This window comes from Chamaea fasciata, unplaced genomic scaffold (genome assembly GCF_029207755.1).
Source record: "Chamaea fasciata isolate MVZ Bird 193981 ecotype frontalis unplaced genomic scaffold, bChaFas1.0.hap1 SCAF_24, whole genome shotgun sequence".
In the NCBI taxonomy this organism is placed as follows: domain Eukaryota; kingdom Metazoa; phylum Chordata; class Aves; order Passeriformes; family Sylviidae; genus Chamaea; species Chamaea fasciata.
In genome coordinates, this window is record NW_027094109.1 from 1949861 (window position 1) to 1963172 (window position 13312).

Below are 13312 nucleotides of genomic sequence, written 5' to 3' on the forward strand. Positions count from 1 at the left end.
ACCCAATTTTGTACTTTTTAAACTCTGAAGGGGGATCCCAAGATCCGCCCAGCTGCCCAGGAGTTTGGTGCAGGGTCTGCACAGCCTGGGGTACAGCAGGGATGGACTTTGCCCTGTGGCTGCGGGTGTGTTGGCCTGTGCATGTGCAGACTTGCATGTGCGTTCGCACATGCGTGCCCCATGCATGTTTGCATTTGTCTGTGCCTGTTCCTCGGGCATTCCTGCATTTCTGTGCATGCTGCCACGTGCATTGGCCTGTTCACAGATGTGCAGTGGCCTCCCCTGGCTGTGCCTGCACGTGTGTGTGCCCGTTCCCACGTGCCTTTCCAGGTGCACGTTTGCACACCAGGCACATCTCCCGGTTTTCCCCGTGCCGTTGCACATTTGCAGTGCACACAGATAATTTGCATATATGCAAACACACGCAGGCACATAAATCTGCATAGCAAAACATCCGTTTTTGCCCACTAAGACCCGGTGAGGCAGAGCTGTGTGCCCTGAGCTGCCCGCACGCGTGGCCATTCCCACATCCAGCTCTCCTGATTTACACGCCCTCAGTAACTTTCTTCCCATTATCCCTAACCCGTAGACTCTGGGAAGTTTAATTTCTTCTCTCTAGTAATCACCATTAAATAGAAATTGTCTTTTTCTGTGTAAACACGTCATTAGCGGAGCTGCTTTCTGCGGGGTCCAGATTTCATTTTTATTAAAATGAAACATTTTTTCGGCTCCTCACTGTGTCCGGAGATGAAGAGGATAATTTTAACCCGTTGGGTTGGCCACAGATAATTGCACCAGCGTTTGATTGGGGCGATTAGGGAAATATCTTCTTTTCATGCAGAATTTGCATTTTTCCCTCTTCCTTCTCTGGAGCAGAGTCGTGCTTTCCTACCCAGCCAGTTTTAATGATTGTTATCAATCCTAATAAATAGCTTTTCATCTTCCCTTTATTGACTTCTTTTTTAGCTGGGATGGGCTGAAAACCAGGTCCAGGTAAGGAGTTGGGGTGAGGAAAGGCACCGAATTTCGGCTCCTTTCTGTGAGGTTGATGCTCAATAAGGGGATTTTTTTTTTTTTGGCAGTGAAAGCATCCCTGTAATGATGCAATGGAGTTTTGCAGTGGGAGAGAGGTGGGTTCAGTGCCAGGGGTTGCTAACAGCTGTCAGCATCTTCCCTTGCCAGGTGTGCAAGGGCCACTTCCTCCCCCCAAATCCGTGTCTGCAGTGCTTTTCCTGTGGTCCCAGTTCCAGCAGGTACCTCTGGGAAAAGACCTTTTCCCCACTAAATAGCCAAGAAAACCCTGAAGCTCACACATCTATAAATCCATCTATTTGATACGTCTCGCATCAGAAAAATGAGAGAACGGGAATGGTAGATAATACACATTCAAATAATACATGTGTTATTCCCATCACATCATAGATATAAAACCATGTAAGGAAATATTAGAGACTAAATAATTTATTGATCCCATATTTTATAATAGGTATCATGTGATATAAAATGGATTAATGTGCAATCTATTATTGGAACATAACTAGTACACATTGCTCTAATAGATTATGTCATATATATAACATATAACATTTATAACATGTAATGCCAGAGAACATCTAAACTTCCATAAATGTAATCTATAGCATAAAACATATATATTGTGGTACGTGATATAAAATATGTGATATATAGCGGCATTAGGTGATGTGGTGGCCTCCCCCCCTCTCTCTGCCATAATCATACCTTGAATTTCTGCCTGGATTACTAAAAAAAACCCCCCAAATTAACCCTGAATATACACATCTATACCATCTACAATCCATTCCCTCCCTTTGCCTTTGAAAACCAAGTTTACCCTTCCTGCGCTACCTGGAAAATCAGCTTTTCAGGCGCGTGGGAGTAGCGGATTCCCCCCCAAATCCACCTTTCCGCACCCTCCAAAGGCAGGTTCCCTGCCGGGACGGGGGTCCAGCCTCTCCCCCTGCCCCTGGCTGCTGCTGCTTCCCGTATTTATTTAAAATCCCAGCCCGAGGAGCGTGGCCAGCGCCGGCCGCTCCGATGGTGTTTGCACAAGCCCACTGGGGGCCAGCGAGGGATTCTGGGGCGATGGGAAAGCTGCTCTGCGAGCCTGATTCCAACCTCTTTTTTCCCCAAACTGCACCAACCAGCCCGCCTTTTGCTTGCTTTTTTTTTGTTTTTTTCGCCTTTCCTTGCTTTTCCTTGCTCTGCCCCCACACCTTTTCCTCGCTTTTTTTGTTTTGCTTTTCCTCCCTTTTTTCTTGCTTTTCTTTCCTTTTGCTTTTTCTCCCTTTTTTTTTTTTTTTCATTTTAATGTGGAGGCATGCAAGCAGCCAGGCCTCCTCTCCCAGCCAGGAATTCGAGGTGAAAAACCCCCTTTTTGGGCCCTCAGGCTTGTTTTTCCCCCAGTTTTGGGGATTTGGGGGGATATTGCTGCCAAAGGAAGGCGTCACCTGGGTAAGTAAATTCCCTCTTCTTAAATTGTTGCTTCTGCACCCGATGGAGTGTCCCTCTAACATCCACAACGCCCCAAAAACGGAGATTTCCCCAAAACGTAGCAGGATTGTGGCTTGGTCCCCTAGAGAAATGAAATTATGCAGCATCCCCCCTGTTCTGGGAGAAAAGACGGTGGAATTTGCTGTTCGTGGCGACACCAGGGTGCCACGTTGTCTCTGTCACCTGAAGTTTTGCAGCTGGGACCGGGGGAGTCCAAAGCATCAGCCTGAATTGTGTTTTAAGGAAACTTTAACCCTTGTTATGGAGGTGGTTGAAGTGATTCAGCTCTTCCAAAGCTCCAGACACTTGGGATCGTGTTGGAAAAACATCCAGCAATGCCACAGCGCCCCATGGCAAACCCTTGCAACCCTCAGCACTCCTCTGATGCTGGTATAAAGTAATTTTATTGTTGTTGCCAACAAATTAGTTGCAGTAACTCTGTGTTTTTTTTTCTGATAATGGAAGTGGATTCTCTTTTCCATTTTTTCCTTTGGAAACTCCAGATTAATGACTGGAATCTTCCTTTGTCATGAGGAATATTGATGTCCTCACTCATGATCCTTTTATTATCACTCAGCTTTCCCTAGCTGACCAATCCCTGTGCTTGTGATCCCAAATTTACTCCTTATTAAATGAGTAAAACAAGGCTTATTTTCCTTTCAGTGTGGCTTTTCCCTGTTTGGGCTGAGCAATTTCGCTCAACGCCAACTCCAAAAGTTGCATTAAACCCGTTTGAAGCTCTTGCTTCCACTGACAGGGGATTCTCTGCCTGAGCATCATTAGCACTGGGGCCTGATTATTATTATTATTATTGAATATTTCTTAACTGATTGTAGTGTATTTTGAGCAAATAATATTAATCTCAGAAACCTTTATTTTTAAACAAAAAAAGATGCTGAAATGAATTTTGTATCTATTGGCCCTGGATGATCAACTCCTTGCCCTGATTCCAGGAATTATCCATGGGGTAAATTCCAAGGCTGGATGGTGAGAGGTGATTCCACAAGCTGCGGCTAGTCCTTGTTTTTAATTTAAAAGTCACCTAGATTATGCAATTAGAGAATAAGGTATCTTATTAAATTATAAAATTGTTATTAAATTAGACGATAATTTATATTTTAAATTTAACTGTGAATTTAAATTTTGAAATTTATAAATTTATTCCTGGCTTGGGGATGCATCCAGCTGTGGGAAAATATCTGTAAGGATGCTAAACCCTGGCAGAGGTCTTGAAATTTAGATTTTTTTTGCTCCAAACCCCTCAAACCCACCAGAACACAGATGCGAAAACAGGGATTTAAGGATCAAAATTAGTGTAAGGTTTAATTCTGGTATTTTGAAACTCCAGAGTTTATGTTCCCATGGCAACCGGTATTTTTATCCTCTTGGTTCAGCGCTTGTGAGATGGATCTGTTGGGAAGTATTTTCCCTCCTGGGACCCATGAAGATGTTGGGGTTGGGTCAGAAGAAAAACAGAAATAAATCCCCACCAGCCAATAAGAAGAACATGCAGGAATCTGGAGGTTGTGCCTCTCTCAAGAAGCCAGACAAAGACAATTTGAGGGATGCTTCAACCCAACAGTCAATGGGTCCTTGTGCCACTCGCCAAAATACACCAAAAAACCAAAGCTTGTGCTGGAAAAAATCTCATTTTTCTTTCTCTGTATCGTCGTTAAATTCGCTGCTTTGGGATGAACTTTATGGGCTGAGTTGGAACTCCAGGCATTGAAAAAAGTGAGGAAAAATATCCCAAATTTTAAATGCAATGACATTTTCTAGACCCAAAAGAGTCTTTTTCTCTGCGAAATTATTTATATTGAGCTGCTTTTGCTCAGTCAAATCTCATAACTACTTATTACCTGACATTGTTCGCTGGCTTGGTGCATGTTACAACAATTTCTCAAGCTTTTCAGATCTGTTACGTGTTGTAATTTTATTTTTTTTTTCTCACCGGAGATGAGATACTTGGTGGAATTCTTCAAAAAAAAAGTAAAAATAGAAAAAAATTGAGTTTTCTGACTTTTCCAAAATTGGACTTGTTGGTAGAAACTGATACCTGTGGATTGTGTTGGCATGATGAGATGGAGCTGGAGAGAGAAATGCAGATTTTAAGATGGAAAGGACCTTAAAACTGTAGGATTTTGCTCCTAAATCCCCAAATGAGGGGAACTACACTGAAAAAAACAATTCCAGAAATTCAGTCAAAATCTAAATCGGGTCAAGGTTCCTGCCCTCTTCCCTTCATATTCAAATCCTAGATATCAATTAATTTTTAATATTATTTTTTTTCCCTGTGACCAGGGTGTTTCTAGCATCAACTGGCTCTTAACTGTGGGTGAAAACACTGAATTAAGGAGAAATTACAGATTATTGTGCCGTATTTTTTCTCTTGCCTGACTCAAACAATGCTGTTGGCATAGAAACAGCCTTTTGTGGAAAGGTCACCTGTGAGGAGGGTGGTTGAGGTGTAATTCAAGGAGATTACAGGGGATTAGGCTACACTTATATATTTTTTTTTAATAGAGATAGGGTGTGTGCATTTCCTACTGTCCATATATTCATGGATAGCTACATATACAGATATTTCTATATATATATTAAAAGCAGATGTGATAAAGGTGCAATATCCAGGGAGGTTTGCTAAATTAAAAAGTCGACGGATGAAGGGGGTGGGATTTTTTCCTATGTTTTTTTCTCCATGTGTTGGTTGTTTTTTTTTTTTCCCCTCCCCATTTTTTTCCCCCTCTCCCTGCCACATGTGGTGGGGCGATATCAGAACCCAGTGCTGCTCCTCTGTGTTTTTCTCTTGGCTTTAATTAAACCTCAGGCAGGGCTGGAAAAATGTGGCGAGACGAGATAATTGCGCTTATTCCCCGCGCGGGGCTGTAGCCTGGGCTCGGGGAAAAAAAATGAGAAAAATAGAAATTTGGAGGAGATGTAAAGGTGATGGAGGGTGGCCGAGCTGTGCCGTCGAGGATGATGGAGCTGTGAGATTTGGAACAAGAAACTTGGCTGATAAAAACTACCAAAACTACCAGTTTTCATCCCATTTTCCAATGCTGCGTGTTTATACCCTGCCCCTGGAACCAGAAAAATAAGCAAAATTCTATTTTTTTCTTTCCCCTGTAACTGCCCTGGATTGCTTGCCTTCTATTTGCTTTCTTTTGCTTTTTTATTTTTTTTTTCTTTTCCGTTTGTTTTTTTGGTAATGCATGGGCAAGGTAGGAATTTAAAAGGTTAGATCACTGGATAATTGCATTTACATTGGATAAAACCCCCACGCCCTGTGCACGTGTTCCCTGCAGCCGGCATGAGTGTAGTAAAAACCTCCCAGTTCCATTTCCTCCCCAGTTCCCCCAAACTGGTGGGTGTAAGGTGTCATCTGTGCAAAATACAGGGAAAATCCCCCCCAAATTCAAATCCTGCCTAAATTCTCCTATTTTAGAGGAGAAAAAACGTCATTTTTTGAGCTATTTTCCCCACTGTTAAGGAAAATTGGAAATGGTTCTGTGTGGTGGAAAGAGCTTCCTGCACCCTGGAAATAATTAGCAAAAAAAGGGTTCAGAGAGGGTACAATATCAAAACTCTCTTGTCTTGCCATTGAGCTGTAGCAGACTCTGGTAGCAAACATTTCGCTCAGATCGCTTTTTGGTGATTACAGCTTGTCAGAAAATGTTGTTTGCATCCTGGAGGAAATACTGTATTTTAACTTTGTTTTCATTCCAAGAAGTCAAAATATTGATTTTTATATGTGTATGTATATATGTATATATATACATATATATATACACATATATATATACATAATTTTTTTTCTTTCCATGGTAAAATTCCAAAAGCGTTTTCTGTTTGGACACATGGAAGCAAAAAACTATCTGCACCGTCTGCAGACGTGAAATGTTTTGACATTTTAAAATGTTAGTTTCCAATTGACATTTCAGCATAAAATAGCATTAAAATGGCACCGAGTGAAGCTGTTGATTCAAACCAAAAATTAAATTTCATTGAGGCATTTCAAAACTGAATGTTTTTCTCCATTCTGAACTAGCACTTTGGGAAAAGGAGCATTTATTGCTGAAGAAATAACATATTTCTCCCCAGGTTTTTGGTATTAAATAGTCCTGACCCACTTGGCTGTAGGACGGTGGTCACCACACTGGACCACCTGCAGCTGCCCACTCAGGTAAGGGATGAGACAGCAAAGAGAGGATTTTTCCATCTAAATGCAGTTTTGGAAAAATCGCCACATATTCCTTAGCCAAAAAAAAAAAAAAAATCCCCAAATAATTCACACCAGCTGAAAAAAAAAAAGAACCCAACCCAAAACTTGCATTTATTCCCGCATTGGTTGATGGCCAACGGCATTGGAGGTGGGATGTGTCTATTCAGCGGGGAGCAGCTGTGTAGGAGATCAGCCAATAGTATCTCATCAGAGCGCTGAAAAGCTGCGGCAACCCTCAAAATCACTTTTATTTCTCTCAGTCCTTGCAGCTCCCATTTCATGGGAAACCAATGGAGGCAAACTCGGAGCGCTGACAAAACAGCCACGCCTGGTGCAGCGAGTTGATTGCGCAGCGTGTTGACTTCAGCTCCCAATTTATTAATTATCTCAGTTTCTTGTTGGATTTCAGTTATTTGTGTGGCAGGTCATGGTTTTGAGCAGGTTTTGGACATCTTGGAGGATCCTCTGGGGAAAGCAGTCACTGGGGAGGGGAAGGCAGATATGGTGAGTTTGGTGTTTTCTCTGATGCTGATGGATGGGTTGGAGGACGTCGCTCTCCTTTCACTCCTCTGTCTTGGAAGTGGTGGGGAAGAGTTTTCCAGCGACGGTTTTGGTTGGAGAAACAGCATTTCTGAACGGCCAAAAAGTGGTGACCATCTGCAGCTGGAGAAGGTGGAAGAAGGTGCGACTCCTTCTCATGGTTCTTCTTTCGTCACCCCAACAAAGAAAAACAAACGCCTCCTGTTTTAGGGTTTGGGTCTTCTGGTAGTGCCAGTCAGCATTTTGAGCGGAAATCCTCACTTTTTTTTTTTCCCTGAGATGTTTTTACCCTCTGACATTTTCTCACAGACTGCTCCTCCTGGAATAGACCTCGCAGCCTCTTTCCACAAGTTACAACTAAGAAATATTTAATAAAGAGGCGATTTAAGCTTTGGGAAAAATTCCATATGAAAAATTGCCATTTCCGCTGGGTCACACAATGGCTCTTTAGAAAGATCTCGAGTTTGACCAGAATTGATGGCCAAGGCTACAACTGCGGAGTGTGCTTTCCACCCAAATTGCCAAACGAGGTTATAATTAATCTTTGGAGATTTCTTGCAATATCTGAAGTCCCTTAATAGTAGCATTTGATTTTTATGGCAGTCTTTAGGCAGCTGGCTTGAGTCCTGCTCCTACACAGCATGGTCATCAATGCAGGGCTGGGTCTTCTCTGTAGGATCAACAGTTTACTCATCGCCTTTGTAGTCATTAGCTCAGGGCTGGGTCTTTGAAGGGTTAATTGATGTGTTACCTGCTGCTGTTGTAGTCATCAATGCAGAGCTGGGTCTTCTCTGAAGGATCAATGTTGCTCATTGGTATTGTTTAATAACAGCTCAAAATGTGTCAGTAAAGGCTTCATAGCCACAGTTTGTGGGGGAAGTAGAGCGTCTGTTTTCAAATTCTTTCCACAATTTGTGCTTTTCTTGCCTGGAATTTGACTGAAAATAAGGAAATTCTCGAATTGCATCGGAAAGAAAGTATCACAGAATGATGATCCGGGAATGTCTTAATGTTGAATTCTTGGGCATGAACTTTATGGCTTCCCTTCGTTTTCTTTCAGTATTAATCAACATGAATTAGCCTGTCAGTGGTGTGGGTTGATAGCGCACCTTACACTCCACGGAGTAAATGCCACATCCGCGCTTGGTCCTAAACTGCCAACTTTCATTTTGATGGGAAAAATCCCCAAAACCTGCATCTTTCCACGAGAAACATCTCATTTCCTGGAACTGCATTTTTCATGGGAGACCTCTGATTTTTTTTCGATGTGCACGGAGCACGGACATTGGCACAGCAACACCTTGTACCAAGGGGTACTGATCACATGCAGCTCAAATCTATCACAGCCTTACTGCAGGCTATTAATACTTTATTAACTCCATTTAAACTCTGCCTTAATGCTCCTGGTGTGACAAGTGTCTCTGCGTAGAAATTATTAAGAAAAGACGGTTTTTAATCGAATTATGGAGTGGTGCTGGGAGACACGTATGCAACCCACACTGTGCCCCGTGTAGCCACATTTCTGCAAATATTCTGTGTATGTTTTCCTGCAATATAATATTGAGTCTGGGGGGAGATGCTCCCAAACTATCACTGGAAAAGAAGTGCTTCTCAGGAGGTTGTTTCCAGCTGAGCCAACCCAAAGCCTGGGGTTTTGCATGAGCAACCAAAGGAGGAGTGAATTTTGCGGGGGTGAATATTTGGAGCCGATTGTCTTAGAGTAACTCTGGTAAGGGGAAGGCCCTGAGTTTGAGAAATCTATTCCCACAGGAAGAGAAGAGTTTTTTTGGCCTGCTCCTGCCTGTGGGGGGAAACTCAAAGTTTGAGGAAGGGCGTAAGGATGGTGAAAAATTCTGCACTGCTGGAAGATTTATGCCTGAGAGATGGGAACTTACATTTGCTGTTATTGCCGCTCCCCTCGTTTAATCTCAAGCACTCCCTTCCTGCCCAAACACAGAAAAAGACTTTTAAAATTCATTTTCTGCTCCTCTTTTCCTTTTGCTGTGATTTTTTTTTTTTTTTTTTTTTTTTTTTTTTTTTGTCTCTCGTTGGTCCCTGTGTATGGAGAGTCAAGCCGGGACATTAATATTGATGCCGACCTCGGTTATTAGGAGCTGCATTTCCGAGTGTGCCGGCAGCATATAAATACTATTACCGGGTAATTAGTGAGCCTCAAGCTGAGGCTGGATTGAGCAGGGCTCGGTGTCCTACTTTTGGGATTGAACTTTGCTGTTTTTTGTACTGGGCTGTTGGGGTTTAGCCCCAAGAAGGAGGCAGAGAAATGGAAATCCCAGCTCAGGAGCACCTGGATGCTCAATGAAAGAGAAAGAAGCAAAACAGAGAGGAAAAAAATGGAAGAAAAAAAAAAAATCTTCCAAGGCTTTTCCTTTTTTGAGAAACTCCTGTATTTGAAATACAAAATAATAATTTTTGAGTATCCTATTAATTTTCGTCTTCCCCCCCCAGTTCTTTCTGTGCTTTCTTGCTGGATTTATTGGTTTGCAATTTCTCTTCCCATGCCCCACTTTAATTTTACTCCTCTGGTGCTATAAAAGTTTGGAGAAGCTTCAGTGTTGCCAAAGGGCAAATGCAACCGGGATTCTTTAGTTGGGTGCACCTGAAAAATGGAAACTCCTTGCATTCCTCACTCTCCAACCCTTTCTGGATACAGAAAACTCTTTTTTTTAATAGTCTCCCCCATTCACTTCTCCCCAAAAAAACACAAGCAGGGTTTTCCCATCCAATCAGAGATGGGGAGACATCCCCAGGGTCACCAGATCCTTCCCTTTACTCCATAGTGCGGCTTTGATTGAAACACCGTGTGAATAATTTAGGGGTGTTTTGCATCTTTTATACCTCTGAACTTCCACTAAAAGGGGTTTTGAGTTGCTGCTGCCGGGGAAATAGTGTCTGAAGGTGAACAACCCCTCAATTTTGCATGAGCTAAAGGGGCTGTGAATGGGGAGTTGGGCTTTGCCTCTGAAGTCAGGTAGGTTTAACGCATGAATTTCATGAATTAACCGGGGAGGAGAGCAGTGGCTCCCTGCTCTGGGGGGTAAATCACTGCAGGTCACTGGGGCTGGGGGGGTCACTGCAGGTTTTGGCATTACTGCGCCTCACTGCACTCAGGGCTGCAGCCTTAACTTCTTGCCCCGTGTTACTGTCCCTCCTTTCTTTTCTAATTGCAGCTCAGTTGCCGGCTTCCCCTCTGCATGGAGATGTTTTGGGTCAAATCGTCCCATTTTCAGACCTCCTCCTTGGCTGAGGTTTTTAATGGTTTTGCTAGGAGGAGGTGCAGCCTCGTTAGTGGCTCGCCAGCAGGAGCATGGCTGCACCCCCCTGCTTTTGGTGGTTCACAGAGCACTTTAATGGCACTGAACTGAACTGAAAGAGAGGAGGTTTAGATATCAGAAAGAAATTGTTCCCTGTGAGGGTGGGCAGGCCCTGGCACAGGGTGCCCAGAGAAGCTGTGGCTTCCCCATCCCTGGAATTGTCCAAGGCCAGGCTGGGTGGGGCATGGAGCAACCTGGGATAGTGGAAGGTGTCTTTGCCAATCACAGGGAATTGAAAGAATCCTTAAGGTCCCTTCCAACCCAAACCATTCTGGGATTTTCTGATTTTCTGGCTTCTCCTTTCAGGGCTGACTGCCTCCCAGGGCTGCGTGAGCATCAACATGTGGGCTTGACAGGGTGCCTGTGTCAAGCTGCTGGAAAGATTTTAAATGCCCGAGTAATTTCTTTTTGGCAAAACAAATGAATCTTCAGAAGGGCCTTTCCTCACAGTTGCTAAGCCATTTAATTTATCTGAGTCATTTACAATTTGTGATGGGCCTGTTAATAGCCTGATGTCGGGATCAACATCACTTAGACATGGGGGTCGTTTTCTTTCTTTTTCTTTCTTTCTGTTTTTTTTTTTTTTTTTTTTTTGGCCTTTTGGGTTTTAATTTCTTGCTGGATTTGCCCCCAGAGGCACAAAGCTGTGTTTGGAAAACGTCAGCTCTGTCTCCCCAGCCCCTTTGTCACGCCGGTGCGGCTCGGGCTGAAAGCGCAAACCGCAGCCCACCCATGGGGACGTGCTGCCCTGCTACTACTTAACTGCTTCAAAGTACCTGTCTGTGATATGAAACATGCCATAAAACGAATATATTCCAGATGTCCCAGCGAATTCCCCTCAGCTCCGCAATCCACCTGAAGGCAGTCCACACAGCGAGGTTCCTCAGACCCTGCTGCCTCGCTCGCTGCCGGCAGGAGCGCGGTGGTGGCTCATTTGGGGTTGCAGTTTGGGAGGTGGCCATTACCAGACCCCAGGTTCTGCTCCGTGCAGCCTGGGGGGAAGACTTCAGCCACTGATGTCCCAGGGGTGATCGCCCTCCGTGGGGTTGGTGGAGATGGGGTTTGCATCCTAAGCTTTGGGGGGTCTTTGTCCTGGAGGGGATTTCTCTCTCCATTCTTGGGTGGGGGGATCTCCATCCTCAGAGTCTGCAGATTCTCTGTCCTCAAGGTTGTGAGGGTCCTTGGGTTGTGAGGCTCTACATTGTCAGGTGGATCCCCACACTCAGGTTTAGGAGCTCTATCCTTGACGTTTGTGAGTCTCCATCCTTGTGTTTTGGAGATCTCTTTCTGCAGGGTTTGGAGATCCCCTTCCTTGTGGTTGGGGAAATCCCCAACCTTGGAGTTAGGTGGATTCTTCTTTGTGTTTTGTGGAGTTCCATCCCTGAGGCTTGAGCATCTTCACCTTCAGAGTTGGGAGTGTATCTCCATTTTTGGGATAGGGGGATCTTCTTCCTTGAGTTTGGAGGAAAATCTTCATCCCTGGGGCTGGCAGATACATCTGGGGTTGGGAGACCTCCATCCCTGAAGGTTCTCCATGTTTGGGTGGTCTCCACCCATGTCTGTCCATGGAGGGAGGACGTCTGTCCTCCATCCTGGATGAAGCCGTGAACCACAACACCCGCATTGCTCAGGGGCTGCCCTTGGACAGGCTCGTACCCTTGGGCAGCTGCTGTTTTGGGACGATGGGCACCTCTGTCAGCAGAGCAGGTTCCCAACCTTCCGGCCAGCTCAGCAAATGCGACCTTAATTTATTTAAAAGCTTCAGAGAGAACATGCTGGGGGGTGTGTGTTTGCTGTTGAATTGGATATTTCCAGGAGGCACAGCCAATAATTTCCTTGGTATGCTCTGTGTAGGTCCTGGTTGGCTGGGAGGACCATGGAAAAGCTGGAATAACAACCATGTAGAAGGCAATGAAGTAGGTACAAAAGCTAAAATTACTATTCATCGCTAATACGTTGCATGGCACTAATTAATTTTTAAACAGCCTCGCTGGGGACCTCATTGCTAAAACATGATGTTTTCTTCTCCGGAACTATAACTGTTAACTCCAAACAAAGCAGAAGAAAGTCAGGAAGGATGAGGAACCGCAGGTCCATTAGGCTGCATCAGAGTTCCCTGCTCTGATGGCCAGATCTGATGGTCACTGTGCCTGGGAGGGTGCTCTGTTACACCCCTCTGAAGGGATTTTTTTGGCATGAGGAGTCAAATCCAGCTTCCTGGGAGTGCAGAAGTGTTGTCTGAGCTGCACGCATGCTGGGAGGAAAGGGAAAACTATTTTTGATTCTGCTCTCACCTGTCTCACTTTACCCGAGTGTGGCTTTCCCTGAATATTTTTAACCGTATTTTATTACTGGTCTCACAAGGCTCAGACTGGGGGATTGCTGTCAGTGCACTCACACACGTGTAAGTTATTTAATTCAGTCTTTGCGAGTGTTGAGAAAAGGCTTTCCTTAACATTTTCATTGCTGCTGACATCTAGATCAACACCCAAATTTATTTTTTTGACATTTCCCATTTCCAACTAATCTGTGAAGTAGTCCTCCTAAAATGGTCTGAGCTGGTAATGCGTTATCTTCCATTTAATGATTAATTATTCTTTAATTATTTGGACACTTTTCTCATCACCACTTCGAGTCCACCTAGTAATTCCATCCTTTTAAGTTTCGTCATCTCCAAAAGAAGGGAAATTCAGCCAGCTCCTGCTAA

At 44.1% G+C, this 13312-nt stretch overlaps 1 protein-coding gene across 3 annotated transcripts in view; it reads left to right on the forward strand.

Annotated features, from left to right (window-relative positions):
* Positions 1–13312, forward strand: part of PKNOX2 (PBX/knotted 1 homeobox 2) — an 87716-nt gene that overhangs the window by 27306 nt on the left and 47098 nt on the right. For all 3 annotated transcript variants that reach the window (XM_066203626.1, XM_066203625.1, XM_066203627.1), the window contains exon 2: positions 12460–12521. The gene's annotated coding sequence lies outside the window, so the exon portion shown is untranslated. The remainder of the gene's footprint in view (positions 1–12459; positions 12522–13312) is intronic.